Source organism: Notamacropus eugenii, chromosome 3 (genome assembly GCF_028372415.1).
Source record: "Notamacropus eugenii isolate mMacEug1 chromosome 3, mMacEug1.pri_v2, whole genome shotgun sequence".
Taxonomy (NCBI): Eukaryota; Metazoa; Chordata; class Mammalia; order Diprotodontia; family Macropodidae; genus Notamacropus; species Notamacropus eugenii.
In genome coordinates, this window is record NC_092874.1 from 312,384,153 (window position 1) to 312,400,910 (window position 16,758).

Sequence of the window (16,758 nt, forward strand, 5' to 3'; positions counted from 1 at the left end):
GATGTGTGATATGAAATATTGGTCTAAATTTCTACCAGACTGCACTCTGGCTTTCCCAGCAGTGTTTTTTGTTTTTTTTGTTTTTTTTTAAATCATGAGTCCTTATTCTATGATTTGGGGTCTTTGAGTTTATCAAGTAATGGACTACTTTTCTTCTTTCTGTGACTTGTACACCTAGTTTTGTTTTTTTGTTTTTTACTTATTGACAATTTTCTATCAGCTCCAAACAGTTCGGGTGATGATTGCTTTGTGTTATAGTTTGGGATCTGATACTAGTAGATCCCTTTCCTTATCAATTCTTTTTTCTTTATTTCCTTTGAGATTCTTGACCTTTTGATTTTTTTTAACTTATTTTGCTATTTTTTTTTTGTTCTATATGGTAACCCTTTGGTAGTTTAATTGGCATAGAACTAAATAAGCAAATTAATTTAGCTAATATTATAAATTTCATCATATTGGCATAGCCCAACCATAGACAATTGATATAACACTTATTATTTATGTTTAATGTTTGATAGTTGCATTTATAAAATATCTATGTGTATCTTGGTAGATGGACTTCTAAATATTTTATACAATGTGTAGTTATTTTGAAAAGAATTCCTCTTTCTAGCTCTTCCTGGTGAGGTTGTTTTTTTATAACAGAAAAAAAGCTAATTTATTGGGAAGAACTATTGAATTTCTCCACTATAGATAATGTGCTGTGATTTGCATAGATATTATTTGCTATATTCCCCAAAAGTCCATTTATTCCTCACTTCTTAGTGTTTTTAACAGAAATTGGTCATCTCCTTTTTCAAGAACTTTTTCAAAATTTTTAAATCAATGAGTATAATCCTATGATTTTGCTTATTATTTGTAATTGACTTGATCTATTATATCCACAATGATTATATCCTGTTACTTTGCTGTACATTTCAATGAACTTAGTTGAATCTTTAAAGTTCTCCAAGTAGACCATGACAAAAAAAGCAATCTGAAAAAAGCAATAATTTTGTTTTCTCTTTGCCCAAGATTCTTCCCACAATTTTTGTTTTTCTTAACATCACTGCAATTAACATTTCTAACACAATATCAAACAATAGTGGGTAATAAACATGTTTATTTTACCATAGAACTTATTGAGCACACAGTAGTATTTCTCCATTACAGATAATGTGTTGTTATTTGCATAGATGTTATTTACTATATTTCCCAAAAGTCCTTTTATTTCCTGCTTTTTAGTATTTTTAACAGAAATTGGTGATGTGTTTTATCAAGAACTTTTTTAGTGAATGGATATAATCATATGATTTTGTTTATTTTTCATAATTAAAATCTATTATATGCACAATTTTCCTAATGTTGAAGCAAACCTGTATTCTTATAAATCCAGCCTTGTCATAGTGTATAACCTTTTAAAATATATTACTCTAACCACCTACCTAATGTTTCATTTACAATTTTAATTGATATTCATTTGGATACTGATTTATAGTTTTCTTTTTCTGCTTTGCCTTTTAGGAATCAAAACTATACTTCCATCATGAAAGGAGTTTGGTAGTATATCATATTTTCTTTTTTTGCAAACAATTTATATAATATTAGAATTAATTTTGATTTGAATGTTAGATAAAATTCACTTGTGTGTCCTTCTGATCTAGGGGCATTTTTTCCCTTTGAAGTAATTTTTGGCTCATTCAATTTTGTCTTCTGAAATTGGTTCATTTAAATTTTCTCTTTCCTATTCAACTGATCTGGGCATTTTATATTTTTGCAAAAATTCATCCATGTGATTTGTTATCAATTTTATTGGATTATATATTAAGCAAAGTAATTTTTAATAATTTCTTCTATGTTTCTTGTGAACTTTGATTTTTGATACTAACAATTTAATTTTTCACCTCACTTTCAAAATTCAAATTAACTAAGGATATATCTACTTCATTGGTTTTAAAATATAGTGCCTATTATTGCTTTAAGTTTTGTTAATTTGTTGCTCTTTCTTTCATAAAATTATCTATTATAGCTATAATTTGTTTTTTGACCCACCAATTCATAATGACTAAATTATTTGTTCTCCGTTTAAATTGGAATCCTTTTATTGGCTATAAATTTGTTGCTTTGTGATCAGTTAAATGTTTCTTCTTTTATGAATATATAAAAATTTTAATGAAACTTTTATACCCTAGTACATAATTGCTTTTTGCAAAGGTGTTCTATATAATTGAAATATATATGTGTGTGTGTATGTTTATATATGCATGTGTGTCTATGTGCATATGTGTGTATGCGTATGTATTTTATATAGGTATGTATACCTTTCAATTCCCATTCATTAAAAACCAGAAATCTACATCTAATTTCCTAAAATTCCAGGTCCTTAATTTCTTTTTTGTTTATCTTTTTGTTTAATTTGAGGTCTCTGACTATAATACTTTTACTCTGTAAATTACCCTGTAATTTGATTAATTTTTCCTTTTGTGTATATAACATATCATTCAGTTCATATGTAACATACTGTTGTATGTATGTATAGAATACTATCTGTAATGATGTTATGATCTAGTTTCTCTATTTATTTCTTTTCATGTATATTTTTCCTGTTACTTTACCTGAACTAATTATTGCTGCCTTTTCTTTTTTTTAGTTCAACAAAAACATAGTAAATTCTGCTCTAGTTTTTCATTTCAATTACATGCTGATCTTAATGTTTCAAAATTGTTTTTTATTCACATTGTTGGATTCTTCTTTCTAGCCCACTCTTATTTTTCTTTCAGTTTTATTCATTCATGCTAATATTTCCACTTATCTGCTTATTTCTCTCTAATCATATCTTTATATTTTTTCCTATTTTATTTCTCCCTCACTTTCAAAAAAAGGATGATAAACAAGGAATGTGATCATTGCTAGTGATCTATTAGTTGAATTGGTCTGTTTGCAGTCCACTGCCTCTTTTCTTTTCGCTTCAACCAAACACTGATCATTGATTCTTATGTTTGTTTCCTTTCCTTTTATTCTCCCTTAATTATATACCCTATAAAGTTGAAAGTCAATATTTTGCTTATGACTATCCCACCCAAGCTATACTTGTTGTAAACTCCCCCTTTGCCTCTCCCTCTGACCACTGGTGTGTCCTTGTTGATTTCAATGCATTTCTATGACAAGTTTGGATCCACTCTCCTCATGGATATGGTGTGTTCTTGTGGGGAACCAAGTCCAAGGATTCTGGGAATAAAGTTTTGTACCAACTGGTACTATAAAAGGTACATCCTTGCAAGTTCCACTGAACAAAATAGGAACCACTGATGTGGGAGGAGTTGTCTTATTTTTTAACTAAGGGGAATTTTTAACTTAAGGGGAATTCATTATAATGAAATGTATTGAACATTTCATTATAAACTGCTAAGGAGAATACAGTGCAGTAAATTATATTACAAACAACTAAGGTCCCTTTCATCTCTAAATCTATGAACCTTGAAGATGGGTAGTACAGACCACTCTTTCCACCTTTGCAAAACTGAATATAGAGCTTCCTGATTGTCTATTTACTGTAAAATAGATTCCTGCCACCCCAAAGCACTTAGATGAGTATTTCAGATGAAGAATGGGCTGAGTTCAGAATCGAATAAGTGAGAAAGAGTAAGATAGATTGCATTTAGGGTGTTATGAAAAATCTTTCAATTTTCCCAAGATGCCCCCTAACATAAAAGCCCATCTTTTTAAGACTAATATTATTCTCATGATTCTGGAACATCACAATTTTCGAATAGTCCAAGTTCCAAGTTACCCAAGGGGCAATTTAAGGATGCAGCAAATTACCAGCAATAAATTTCCCACAAAAAATTAGCATACAAAACATCATGAAGGAAATGATTAGAAAAGGATGTGGTCATGTAGCAAGAGTGAGGGATAAGACAGATGTACAACCCAAGTGATACAATGGTATACATAAAATATCAATAGACTTTTAGCAGACCTCCAGAAGGTTGGGTAGATTTTCAGTGGCGTAATTATGGGAAAACACAGATTAGACTTGTGTAGAATGAGTAGGTATAGATGGGTAACTATCTACATCATGGAAGGGATCCAATGAAAATGAGTTATGGAACCATTAAGGTAGGGGAAGAAGAAAACAAGCATTTATTAAATGTCTTCTATGTACCAGGTGCTGTGCTAGGCACTTTACAAATATTATCTTATTTAATCTTCCTAACAACCTGTGAGGTAGGTGAGATTACTTTACCTATTGTACAATTGAGGAAACTGAGGCAAACAGAGGTTAATTGACTTGCCCAGGGTCTCCTAACTAATAAGTGTCCAAGGCATGATTTGAACTCTGATCTTCCTGACTCCAGACCTAGTGCTTTATCATTGTATCAACTAGCTGAAGTATAATGATTGGATTTACAGATGTGATAAAGATAATTTTTCTTGATTTCAACAGAGCATTTCTCTAAATCTCCTATGACATTGTACCTAGTGCGGTATCATTGTATCAACTAGCTGAAGTATAATGATTGGATTTACAGATGTGATAAAGATAATTTTTCTTGATTTCAACAGAGCATTTCTCTAAATCTCCTATGACATCTTTCTGGATATGATGGTTGAATTTTATTTAGATATGTGTAATACAATAGATGACAAATCCAAAATATCTCAAAAGACTAGAATACTGGGCTGAAACCAACAAGATGAAATTTAGCAGGAATAAATGTCAAGTCTTGCATTTAAACTTTTAAAAAATCAGTTGTATAAGATGAGGTAGACTTGGCTCTGCAAGAGTTCATGTTAAACAGACTTGGCATTTTTAGCTGACCACCAGTTCAATAAAAGTCAATTGCATAGCACAGCTGCTAAAAAAAAATGACAAATTTTAGCTGCAATAATAAAAGCGTAGGATCTAGATCATTGGAAATAATAACTTTATGGCCCTCTGCCAATCAGACCACCTTGATCTATTGTGTTAAATTATGAATTTTTAAAAGGACATTTGCAAACTGGAATAATTTTTTAAAAAGGTGGTCATAATGGTGAGGGGCCTGTAAACGATGCTGTGTGAAACAGTTAACAGAGCAAGGGGTGTTGAGTCTGGAAAAGAGAAAAACAAGTAGAGACAAGATGCTTTCTTCAAATTATTGGAAGGGATGTCCTGTGGACAAAGCAGTAGTCTAGTTCCATGTTGCTCCTAATGGCAGAACTACGGTCAATGAATGGAAATAATGGGGATCAAACTTTAGCTCCTTGAAGGGAAGAACTTCCTAGACACAAAATTGTCTAAGAATTACAATGGGCCATCTCATGAAGCAGTGAGATTACCAACAATGTAAGTATTTAAGCCAAGGCTGGATGCTCATCTATCAAAAATGGTGGGACATTGCCATCTGCTTTCCTGCTGCACCCTAAGGTCTATGGGACCATTCCATCTGACTTGCAACTGAATCCTTCCATATAAGCTGTCCTCCCCTCCCCCAATTACAATGGGAGCTCTTTGGAAGCAGAGACTGTCTTACTCCTCTGTTTGTAATCCTTAATACTCAGTGCAGGACTTTGTGCATGGTGAGCATTTAATAAATGGTGCATTTGTTCATTTGTATTATAAAATGGATTTCAGCACAGCATGGAAGGTTGAATTGATCATCTCTAAAGTCCCTTTTATTTCTAGAATTAAATGATTCTATACCTAGAAAAAGTACTCATAAGTAAATTAAGAATCCCTACAGTCAGACACTATGACATCACATGCATTATTTTTTAAAAGAGTTCAGATTCATTAGAAAGGGAAGGAGAAGAGAAAAAAGAGTAAGTCTTAGAGTGCTACATGACAGGAAAAAATAATAGGAGAAAGGGCAAAGTGAGAATCAAGGGTAAAGTTCCTAGACGGTGGGAGCCGGTTCCCCTACTTCTTTTGCAGTTACCATAATACTGAAAAGTGCCTCGTTCGTAGTGGTGGACAAATATTTCTATGGGAAATTGAAAAGAAGACAGTCAGTGAAGCATACAAATTCAGGAGATACTAAAGAGTCAATAAAAAGACAATCCATTTAAGACCAAGGATTTAGAGTAAAGGAAGAAGCTAGTGATAGTGTTATCTCCCTAAAAAGAAGAAAATAAGTAAGATCGTTGCTGAAGAATCTTTAAAATTCACCAAAGGAAACCAAAAGAAGTTCAGAGGGAAACAGACAAGCAGGATAGTCAAGAAAGTAATATGCTGAAATGTGTGTGTGTATATATATATATATATATATATATATATATATATATATATATATATATATATATATATATATATATATATATATATATATATATATATACACACACATACACACATATACACATACAGATATAATAAACATATATATACACATATTTTTAAGTAATTTATATAATAGAGATTCACATATAGCCTTCTATTTTGCTTTGTATCTGAAAATATTCTCAATTTTTTATTCATTAAGTTTAACTGATTTTTGAAAGAAATACCCTTTATCATGAGAATATAATTGAATAATGAGAAGGCAAAGGAATATTTATAGAGCACCTAATATGTGCCAAGTATTGTGCTAAATGCTTTATAAATATAATCTGATTTCATCCTCACAAAACTCCTGTGAGGTAGGTGCTATTATAATCCTTATTTTACAGTTGAAGATACTGAGGCAAACAAAGATTGAGTGATTTCCCCAGGTTCAAACAGCTGCTAACTACGAGATTTGAACTCAAGCCTTCCTAACTCCAAGCTCAACTCTCTATGTACAACTATGAAAAGCTCCAAGCCTGGTCATAACTATAAATGAGAGCTTTAAAAAAGTGATTTTTGTACGTGGGGCAAGTAACACAAAATACAAATGAAACATGCCCTCAGACACTGTTGGCAAGGCCACCACGTGTATATGTAAGGATTGAGTGGGATGTGTCAGAAAAAAATTCATTTGGATATGGCTGCTAGTATCTGGTAGCTTCCTATTTTAATTAATTATTCTTGCTAACTAGATATTTAGTTAAGTTCTCTCTACGTTGTTGAAGGATTTGGGTGTACTGTCATCACTTTTGAAATCTTGATGCCCTGGGGCAAAATTCCCCTTGTTTTGTCCTTGTGATGGATCTGGTTGAATTGTGCATGTGTAGGTCATCTCAATATTACTCATTAGCACACAAGAAATTATCTTTGAGTAGAGAAAAAAAGAATGCAAGAACCATAGTGTCTTTATTTCTTGGACCAAATCAGCCTTTCTTAGAACTATATTCACTTATTCACTGTTTCCCAGCAGAACGTCTCAATTTATTACATCATCTCCACCTCCCTGCTCCTCCACGCAGGGCTCCTACTCCATCCCCCACCCTGGGAGGGAGAAAACAAAGGGGAGAATTCATTATAGACAGAAACCTGTCTGGCATGTGTGGGGAGGTAGAGTTGATGGAGAATCAGTGGGTAAATTGGGAAGCTTGTTCCAATTTGTCATGGATCTTGATGTTCCTCTCCTGTACCTTTGCAGAACAACTAGATTATATGGTAGACCTGGTGGGGGAGAGAAATGTCCAGAACCTGGTGCCACAAGGTCCCTGCTCATCTTCTTCTAGCTGAGTCCTCCTAGGATGGCATCCTACCTTGATGATGGCATTCATCAGGATCTGCAACAGGTTCCCTCTAGTGAGCAGGTGGATGATCTCAAAGGCATGGATCAGTGTGAATAGTTATATTTCTTGCCATTGCTGCTGCCATGGAATATCATGTAATTAGTGAGCCACTCTGAAATTGGGCACCGTGTCTTCAGCAAATACCTTTGCCAAATAATACCCTGAGCTATAGGGGAAGTATTTGGCACACTCCTCCTTCAGGGTAATGAGGTCCTGTCCAGGGGAGATGTTGATCTGTATGTCACCTGTTCTCTACTTGTCAAACCGCTTGATGTTAGAAGTCTCTGCTTCCTGCAGGCACTGCTGTCTCCCACTCAGTCATCTTTGTCGGTGGAGCTGGGCATGATCTCAGGGTCAAACCAGCTTTTGCTCCAAGTGACTTGTTCTCGTGCCAGAACAGTGTGGAAAAAAAGCTTAGTGCAGCATTATTTATCCTTATTTTACTGCTGTTACAGAGAGAGAAAGCAAAGAAGCATGGTTAAGGTCAGTAAATCAGAGTTGGAGTCAGGAAGACAGCCAAGGTTTTTGACTCCATGTCGCAGGGTGTAATCAATAGACTATATTCTATTTCTCCTATACTATTAAGTAAATACTGCACCAAATCTTAGTATTTATGGATACTGAGGTTGAGTTAATTTTGCAAGAGAAGCTTAATTTTTATGCTTCCTGGGCATTCATGCCTGGAAATGTTCTTATTCTTATAATTCTTATTGGAGGGAGGAAAGTATTTAAAAGAGAAGAGAAAAGTTAGTTTTCTGTTTGAACTGTCCCTGATCCACTTACCAAAGTCATATTAAAACTGTGTCCCTCATATATTTGTTCTGCCTGTATAATACTCATTGAACTGGAAAGGGAACTCCAATGACAGGAAAGATAAACTGGTATGAAAGAGATATAATAATCCACCAGTCTCAGGGCTTTGGGGGTAGGGGAGGAGAGAGAACTGACCTATTTTTAAGATACTATTGCTTTTCTTCTACTTATACCTATGATTGATAGGAACAGATTCTTTTTTTTTCTTTTTTTTAAAGCATGTTCTCTTCTGGAACACTAGGTCTAGTTATGAAAACTGATCTTCAGGAAGTATTTAAATTTGTGATATCATTTATGAGAGGCTTAACTGACTTGCTTGGGGTTACACAGTTAGTATCTGAAGCCAGATTTGAACTCAGATCTTCCCAACTCCAGGCCCAGCACTCTATTCTTGTACCACCTAGTTGCTAAACACCTCCTGGGATGTTCAGGTGGACTAGAACCTCTGGTATGAGGACTTGCCAAGCCCTTTCCAGGGCTGCTCATCCACTCTGGTGTCCGCCCGATTTCCTGAACTCTCTCTCACCTCTGGTTCCAAGAAGCTGTAGCATGTGCAGTGGTCACACCCCAAAAAACCATCTCAGCAGAGGTGCTAAACCAGGGTGAGGGTAACCATAGTTCTCAAACCTGTCAGGGAGTAAGGGGGATGTTTGCCCCAAGTATGTGAAAAATTTCCCCAGAAGAATGAGTGGATGAAAATAAATTGTTATATGGGCCATGAATATGGCTGAAGCAGGCATTAGAGTGCTTAGAGCTTGATCAGGCATTGAAGACACCAAAGTCATACACTCCATTCAGGGCCATCACCAGTCATCTTAACTTCAGTTCTACCACTTGACTTTGATGTCTCAAAAAGAGAGAATGAGACTGATGACTTTGTGCAACTCTGCCTCACAAATTCAATTCACCTGTGATACTGTTGGTTCTTAGAAAATGAAGGACAAGCAACAAGACCATTTATGAAGTTACATGTGTGTGTGTGGGGGGGTAGTATACCACTTATAACACAACTTCCTGGGCTATTTCCTATATGCCACTCAAACTAACAGTTTAGGTCCTCAGAAAGTGGCTGTCTGCTTTTCCTTAGGGATAATCCTAAGGGTCATTGGGAACTTTTTTAGTATTGTCATGTATGAGCCCCCATCAGTGTGCTTCCCACTGATTATCAGTCAGTACTTCATTAGTTTAAGAAATATGGTTTATAATAAGCAGCTCTAGGACGGAAAGTTGGTACAAAAAAACATTTTTCCTCAAAAGTCTAGGATGTACTCTCCTACAATTACTCCCAGAGTTATGGTGAAAATGATCTTAAGCTCAGAGAGCACATGTGGTAAAATGGTAATACTACAGTTATTCCACATCTTGGAGGTAAGGGTCATGGTGCCATTTTTTGGCCCTCTCTTCGTACCAGAGATGAAGTATGATTTTTTTCTTTTATAGGGCATTGCAAACTTGGGGTTAAATTTCTGGTCATGGACTCTGTGTTGTCTGCTAACCTTCATGTGTCATCTGAAACTTCTGCAAAACCCCCCCAAAATTCTCATTTAATTTCAGTACCTTTCAGAAAGGTACTGAAGCTACCTTTCCTCCCTGTAACTATTTTGTCCTCCTTGTGTCTTTCAGCTCCTTCCAGCCCCTGCTGCTCTGGGAACACTGCTATTATTGGAAAGTCCAAATCTTCCAGCATTATGAAATTCACAAAGTCAAAGAGCTTGAGGAGGAAAGAACTCAATCTACCTCTACTCTAAGGACAATTCCTTTAACAACAACCATACTGACTTGCTAATAGAATGTTCCTTCTGGAAATGCCTTGCTATATGATATATAGAGATCCAGATATATGTCTGATTCTTTCAACCATTCTCAATATATTTCCCGTGTGGCATTGTCTGATTTCATCCAATTAGCAAAATACTTCACTCCTTCCAAATTGATTAAAAATTTGTTCATACCTAGCTTATATCTTCAAAAACATTATTCATTTGAGAAGACTTGGCCTTCTGTGTTTAGTTGGGTTGGGGTGGATCATACAAATTAAAAAAAAAGATAAGTAGACCCTTTTCTTCCCTTCATTTCTACTGATGCTTATTATCTTTTAGTCATTTTTGGCATCTAAAGGATGTGATGAGTAGAGTTCTTGATTTGAACTCAGGAAGTCAGGAAGACTTGAATTCAAATCCAGGCTCAAACACTATGTGACCCTGAGGAAGTCACTTAATCTCTCTCTACTTAGGTTTCCTCAGTTATAGAATGGTGATAATATTAATAATACTTACTTTACAAATTTATTGTGATTATCAAATGACATAATATTTGTAAAGTCTGACATAAACTAAGTACTATGTAAATGCTATTATTAATTTTATTATCTGTTATTATTATTTAGCTGACCCATGAGAAGGAAGCAGGGGAAAATAAAGGCTAGGTATGGAAAATGTGGTAATATTAATAATTCTGCTTAAATATCTGGTGAGAAATTGAGGACTAAACTATTAGTAACAATAGAAGTTGTAGATTATTTTTGTGGCTTATAATGACTTAAGCCTTTCTCAGTCTCAGTCATCCAACTGTATAATCAAAACTCCCGTACAAATATATTATTGGAAATCAGCATCAACTGAACCAGCACACATGGACACTATACACCTCATACCAGAACTGAGATAATATTACAGCCCAGGACAATCACACACACACACACACACACACACACACACACACACACACACATTGCAAGACATAAAAATTGTCCTAGAAATCAAAGCCTATTTTTAGAGCTATGTGTGTTAGAGCTAAAGACTGAACTTATGAACTGATAGTAAACTCGTGGAGTACAGGTCCTATGTTGTGCTTTTTTTTACCCTTTACACAGTGTAGTGCCAGATCACAGTGTTTTACACATACTTTTATGCTTCTTTGATCATTTCACTGGTGTAAGCACTCCTTTTATATCTTTTCATACTGCCCAACATCCTTCCATAAAGCATTTACACAAGATGATTATTTTTGGTGAACTTTACAAAGTCAGGAAAAGAGATAGGAACTGGACTTATGATTTCATTTGAATGTGAAACTCTCAGGTGATGAAACTCCCTCCCCAGTGCAGGTTGGCATCTTTTCTGAAATTCATAGACAATATTAGGTTGTTACCTAGAGCATAGCCACTATGCGTCAAAGGTAGGACTTGAATTCAGATGGTCCTGACTTCAAGGTTAGCTCTCAATCAGCTATGTCAAAAACGGTGAAATTTGTAAAATTTGTCATTGACATTCTTCTTTGATCTTGGCATGACCTTGTCACCTTCATGGAGACCACAACAGACCAAGTCTTCCATCTGGGTTAAGGTTGTTATGTACATGATTTGATTCTGAGTGTATTGGGAAGGTTATTTGATTTAAAAAAAACCTCCCTTATACCTCTTGGAATGCCAGCTGAAAACCCAAATAAATACAGCTCTAATGGCAAAATTTCTGGCACTCTAGATATCATCTGGGGAGATAATTTTGGAAGAAGAGATTTTTTTTCTATGGCCTTACAATCATACTATACTTGTATTTTCAAGACAGCTGGGCTTGGCCCCTTTACAAATCATTTAATTGGAATATTACTTGTTGATCTGTTGTGAAGGATAGTCATCAGTTAATTTAAGTACTGTTCTGTTCTTTGATCAGTCTGTTATGACAAGGGAATGACTAAGAGTAGATCTTATCAGCAAAAGTTAGAAGAATGCAATTCACATACAAGAATGAATTTTTCATGATTTTTTTTTTTTTTTACTAACAGGCACAAGTGGTTTTATAAACTAAAGAGACCTCCATCCAGTTCAAACAAATGATTGCACTTGATAATTGAAATGTAAACATTCTAATTAATGAATTGGCCAATAGCTTTTCCACATTTTTACACAAGTTTGGTCTTTAATCATGAGTACAGACAGCAAATTATAATATTTTAATATTATAATTAATATTTTAATATTATATTAATATGTATTAATATCATATATAATCAATTATAATATTTGAGAGTAACAATTCATCCAGTCATCCATTTGTTTACTTGACAAAAAGCCATTAAGTTCCTACTGCATATAAAGCTCTATTGCTACTATCTGGGGGAAATACAAGGTTTAAGTACAATAAATTTCCTTCCTTCAAGGAGCTTTTAGCCTCATAGAGGGATATAGAAGAGAGAAGGTGCTACTCAAACAACTTTTCCAAGTCCTTCAAGCTCCTGGGTAAAAAGCCTTTTGTGTTGGTTCTAAGCAAGATTTATTTAATATGCCTCGACCTTAATAAACTTGACATTGGATGTGGTCCTGGTAGCAGAGCAACCAGAGCTTTGTCGCAGGGCACCAATAGTCAGAGTACACTTACTGTACTTTTACTACCTGTGAAATTTAGGTGATTAATGATTAATAGTTAAGAGTTTTAGTAATCACTGTAACCAATATCTGGTGCTTAAATTTGGATTTATTTTGTATAGTCCTTGGTAAAAAAAAAAAAAAAAAGTTTATGACTGTACCCAACTGAAACTGGTCCTACCTCTTTAGGGAGACAAAGAAGATGGATGGAGGATGATTCTCTCTAGTCAGATGCTTTTCCTGACCATGAGTCTCTCTGGTGTAGGGGATTTGTCTTGTTAGGGATGTTCCAGACAATGTTGTTCAGCTCTGTGTTTTCCCCATTGCTGTGGGTTTTGAAGACCCATGTTTGCAAGTCAGCATAATTGTGGACTAATCACTTTCTTAGTTTAGTTGACAGTGCATAAAAAACTTATGTTACCAAACTGTATAAAAACCTGATCTATCATGGTGTGCCTTTGATGACTGAGGAGCCACTGACCTCTATTACTGACAATTGTTAGCTTTGCTACTAAAGAGACTATGCTAAAACTTTTTTTATCTCATTTTCTCTTAAGCCCAGTTTTATAGCAACATACCAATGACAGAGAAATGACTAAATTTAGTATCTAGTTAGCTACAATAATTAATTAAAATAAGAAACTACCAGATAGCTTCCTTCTTCCCCATCCTACTTAACATTCCCTCCTATCCCTTGCAGAAGTCACAAGTAAATTTCTCCAGTCTATCACCAACCCAGGTTGATGCCCTCTGTCACTGTCATTGCTTTATGAGTTCCAGGGTCTCTTAAATGCAACATAATGTTCTCAGATTTCTCTCTTGAATTGAATTTGTCTGTATCAGTTGATAATAGGCAGAGATTCTTAACCTGGGATACGATCACTTTTAAAATATTTCAATAACTATATTTCAATATATTTGGTTTTTGTGATCCTATTTATTTCATACATTTAATTAATTAAATTTTATACATTTTATTTTATACATTTAACACCCAAAGGGATTCATGACCCTTCCAGAAAAAGTTAAAACCCCCAGATTTAAGGGTTCATTTTATGTTACTTGACCTGGGTATGCTTGTTGGTTGGTTTATTTGTTTTAAGTTTGCTTTTTGTGACATTTGCCTCAGATAATGAAATTGCTAATTATGACTTTCTGGTAGTATATTGTTATTATATTATATTGTATATTGAGTTGAAGGGAATACCATGTGTTGTATATGTATGAGACTGATAACAGAAGGTTAGAGATAGAAGAGACCCCAGAGATTATCCAGTCCAATCATCGGAAACCTGAGGGTTGAAGACTCTGGTAGTCTGGAAGCCATTAAAAGAGATCTCTGAGTCTAAATTTGCACCAAACATTGTCATTTATTTAGTTCTAACAAATGTACTGCAGGTGTCAGTATGATAAATAAGTAAACCAACTTTCTGTAGCTTCAATAAACATGCCTTTCATACGTACACATTACTCTTTATCAAATATGTATATATATATGCTTGTGTGATTAATAAAATAAAAATTTATTTGCTGAATTCATAGCAACTTCTTGTCATATTTTGTCTGTGATCAGTGAATACTAACAGTAAAACTATTGGAGTCTGAGAAATTTTTTTGTCATGAAAAAGGCATTTTTACATTCAAGACCACTGGGCTAGTCCAATTCAATATTTATACTGGATAGTATACAAAAGTGTTCATATGATGCAATCCCTTCCATCTAGGGAAATATGACATGCATGACCTGCCTATCACATAAAACATTTACTATACATATAAACCAGTGAGTAAAACTAAATGAATGGTTGTTTTTAGGGTGATTTCAGAGGACATATTGATGTTCTAGCTTTGTTCTTTTTCAATGGAATGGGGGGGGGGGGTTAGAGAGATTGTTTGGTTCCAATACAAACTGGGTCACTAAAGGATTTTTTTTAATTTTAGGACCAAAAAAACAACTGGAAGAAGGAAACCATTTAGTTCAATACAATTAATGTTATGGATTGTTTGACAAGGATTTAGCATATATTCATCTATTTTTAAAGGTAGCTTAATTTTGAAGAAAGGTAGGGTTGTGGGGGGAGGTTCTCTACTTCATATTTTTAAAATAGCTTAGTTAATACTAATTAGGGAAATACAGTCATCTTTATCAGGAGGTAAAGAATGAAACAGTCAGACAACAAACATTAAATATCTACTATAAGCCAGGAGCTCAGCTAAGCTAGAAGAATAAAAAGAAAAAAAACTGAACTAAACCAAACCAAATAAAATTTTCAAGTAGTTCACAATTTAATGGGGCATCTCACAGCCTACCGAATTAGAAGAATTTGGAGATGGAAGAGAGTGGAGGAGGGAAGTTGCATACACAGGTGAAAAGGCTATAAGGCTATAACATAATTAGGCAAACTGCCTGGGCTCTGACAAAGTAAGAAGGTTCCAAGACACCCTCCATATATTGCCACTAACTAATCTCAAATGCATATACTATGGGGGAGGGGAGAGAGAGGGCAGGGTCTTTGTCTTTCTAGCTGGCACTCTATTCCCCACTAAACAATTTGACCATGCCCTCTTGGCACAGATCTCTGTGGATGATGAAATTTTTCTCTAGTGAGGGTCTCAGACTAGAGGAAGCTAACAACACTACTTCTGCTGTCAATTTTATTTTTTTCTGTAACTGTCCTAGTATTATAGGGAAAGAGCCTTCCAAGTTACCAGGTTAAAGAGCCTCATTTTGAGAATGTGAAACCTAAAGCAAGTTCTGTCCATGACAGAACCCCGAACCCCATTCATTCCAGGGGCTCTTTTTCACTACTCCGATGGCTCAACCACCACTTCTCTAATAGAGAAGAAAAAACAGAGGCCCGCAAAGGTCGCTTCTTTTTTCGAGGTCACACAGCTAGTTAATGGTCTTTCTTATCCTTTGAGATTATCCTGTATTTCATCGGATCACAGGATAATAGAGCATAGATTTAGTCCTGGAGAGAACCTTCGGGGCCAGTTAGTCTAAAGTCTAACCCCCTCATTTTAAAATTGAGGACACTGGAGATCCAGAGACGTTGAGACTTGCCCAAGGTCATACATGTAGTAAGTGGAATGAAGTGGAACTTGAAAAAAGTGATTCCAAATTCATTAATTAAAAATAAAATAAATAGCTATGTTTTAAAAAGAAGATTCTTGTTTATTTATTTTGTGTAATAATGCTAGGATGACGTCAGGGAGTTGGAAATACTTTTCAGCCTCTGGCAACCTGGGACAGCGCCGACTGACTGCCCAGTACATAAACCTGTCTGGTTCTCACTCGCTCCCCTCCCATTCCCCAAACCTCCACTGCAGAGACAACCCCGCAAGACTGCTGCAGTGGCTCCAGCTTCCAATCCCCGGTGAGTGAACAGAGGGATGGAGAGGCGTTCAGAAGCCAGAGAACCCAGCATGTAGGAGAGTGGGAGGGGCCGGAGAGGCGGAGGGAGCCGCTGGCTCAGGGTGCAGCTTGCTCAGGGTGCAGCTTGCTCAGGGTGCAGCCCTGCTTGCGGCTCCCGCTGGTCAGTCTCCTCCTGGAGCTTGTCCTGGGGCTGGGAAGAGACGCCTTTTGGGGGAACCTGTGCCTTGGCGGCCAGACCTCTGGGAAAGGAATGGAATAGTGGGAGGGGGAGAAGAAGGAGGGTAGGAGAGAGGGAGGGAGAGAGAGAAGGTGAAGGACGATTCTAGAGGAGAGGAACAGGGAAGAGCGGCTGCACTTCCACTGAGATCGGAACGGGAGAGAGCCTAGGCAGGGTAAGTATGGAACTGGAGACTCGCCTTGCCTGGGCGCGGACTCGCAGCCTTGGGGGGGTGTGCGGCATTGGGGGCGGGGGGGGGGGGGGGAAAGCGGTCCTAGCTGCCTGCTCTCCGGGAGCCCATCCCTCTAGCCAGCTGCTCCTTCCCAGGAGTTCGAGCCTCACAGGTGGTTCAAATATGGGAAACGC

The 16,758-nt window shown here is 36.0% G+C and overlaps 1 protein-coding gene across 4 annotated transcripts in view; it reads left to right on the forward strand.

The window, feature by feature from the left end:
• Positions 1–16,055: 16,055 nt before the first annotated feature.
• SLC24A2 (solute carrier family 24 member 2) overlaps positions 16,056–16,758 on the forward strand; it is a 318,354-nt gene continuing 317,651 nt past the window's right edge. For 3 of the 4 annotated variants that reach the window (XM_072596681.1, XM_072596684.1, XM_072596683.1), the window contains exon 1: positions 16,408–16,567. The gene's annotated coding sequence lies outside the window, so the exon portion shown is untranslated. Of the gene's footprint in view, positions 16,177–16,407; positions 16,568–16,758 lie in introns of those variants that run through there. The other variant, XM_072596682.1, reaches the window with a different exon arrangement.